Source organism: Molossus molossus, unplaced genomic scaffold (assembly GCF_014108415.1).
Source record: "Molossus molossus isolate mMolMol1 unplaced genomic scaffold, mMolMol1.p scaffold_m16_p_11, whole genome shotgun sequence".
NCBI lineage: Eukaryota > Metazoa > Chordata > Mammalia > Chiroptera > Molossidae > Molossus > Molossus molossus.
The window spans coordinates 52,093,655-52,095,436 of record NW_023425346.1 but is presented as its reverse complement, the minus strand read 5'-3'; the positions used below and the strand labels follow the sequence as shown (position 1 = coordinate 52,095,436).

General features: G+C 43.9%; 1 non-coding gene across 1 annotated transcript; it reads left to right on the top strand.

The window, feature by feature from the left end:
• The first annotated feature begins 803 nt into the window (after positions 1 to 803).
• Positions 804 to 906, top strand: LOC118625906. Its single transcript, XR_004958759.1, has one exon. It is a non-coding gene; the product is annotated as a U6 spliceosomal RNA (small nuclear RNA).
• Positions 907 to 1,782: the final 876 nt, after the last annotated feature.

The following is a 1,782-nucleotide window of genomic DNA, read 5'->3' as shown; positions in this document are numbered from 1 at the left end:
AGCCCGGCCAGTGTGGCTCACTGGATTGAGCGTCATCCCATGCACCGAGAGGTTATCAGTTCGATTCCCAGTAGAGCACACGCCCAGATTTCGGACAGGATCCCCAGTATGGAATGTGCAGGAGACAGCTGACCAATGTTTCTCTCTCATCAATGTTTCTCTCTCTCTCCTTTCTTCTCTATCTAAAAAAGCAATAAAATTATATTTAATAAATAAATAAAATTCAGCCCTGGCTGATGTGGCTTAGTTGGTTGGAGTGTGGTCCAGTATACCAAAAGGTGAAGGGTTCAATTACCAGTCAGGGCGCATACCCAAGTTTCAGGTTTGATCCCTGGTGGGAGGCAGCCAATCGATGCTTCCCTTTCACATCAGTGTTTCTCTCTCTTTCTCTCTCTCAAATCAATAAAAATATTTTTTATTTCTTTAAAGAATTCAATTCAGAACAAATTCAACAAGCATCTATTATCTCCATTTATTTCACATGTATTAATGTGCCCACCAGTGAATGAGGCTGGCCTTCAACAGTTAGTGAAGGAGTGTCCAGGACAACAGTAGTCACTTATTTTTCAATCTTCCTGAAAAATTAATTCTCTGCATTTATTTGACTCCACCAGCAAAGAGAAATAGCCATAACAGTTGTCTAGAGTACAAAAAAAAAAAAGTGTATAATATCAGACATGTGTTCAAATTGCAGCTTTACTACTTCTTTATTATAAAATATTAAGCTACTTAGCATCTCTGAGCTCATTTTCCTCCGTTGTAAAATGGTGACAACAAACCCTTCCTTCAGAGAGTGCTGTGAAGGGCTCGATTCCAGCACACACACTAACACCGGAAGGATCCAGAGAAGACCGCATGGCGCCTGCACAAGGAGACACGCAAATCTGTGAAGTGCCCCATAGTTTTAACAGTCCCTCAGATGGGGGGACGAAGGATGTTAGAAGATGAAATTCAAGCCATGACCCGTTTGGCTCAGCAGTTAGAGCACGGGCCTGAGGACCAATGAGCTCCAGGTCTGATTCCGGCCAAGGGCATGTACCTCGGTTGCGGTTTGTCCCTGGCCCTGGTCGGGGTCATGCAGAAGGCAACCAGTCAATGTGACCCTCTCATATCCATGTTTTTCTCTCTCTCTCTCCCTTTAACTCCCTCTCTGTCCCTCCCACTCTATCTGAAGATAAATAGAAAAATACCCTCAGGTGAGCATTAAAAAATAAAATAAAATAAAAAAGGTGAAATTCAAGTTAACAATGTGGAAAAATTTAGTTCAGTACAATTAAGAAAGAAATGATGGCCCAGCGGTGTGGTTCAGTGGTTGAGCATCAACCCATGCATCAAGAGGTTGCCGGTTCTGCCCTGGCTGGTTTGGCTCAGCGGTCAGAGTGTCGGCCTGCAGACCAGAGAGACCTGGGTTCAGTTGCCGCTAAGGGCACATACCTCAGTTGCAGTTTGTCCCCGGCCCCGGTTAGGGTCATGTGGGTGGCAACCACTAGATGTATCTCTCACATCCATGTTTCTCTCTCTCTCTCTTCCTCACTCTCTCCCTCTTGCTGTATCTGAAGATAAATGCAAAAATATCCTTGGGTGGGGATAAAAAAAAAAAATCTGAAAAAAAAAGAGGTCATTTGTTTGATTCCCAGTCAGGGCACATGCCCAGGTTGTGAGCCAAATCCCTAGTCAGGGGGCATGCTGGAGGCAACCAACCAATGTTCTCTCTCATCGATGTTTCTGTCTTTCTCTCCCTCTCCAATTGTCTCTCTCTAAAAATCAATAAAGAAGAAAAAT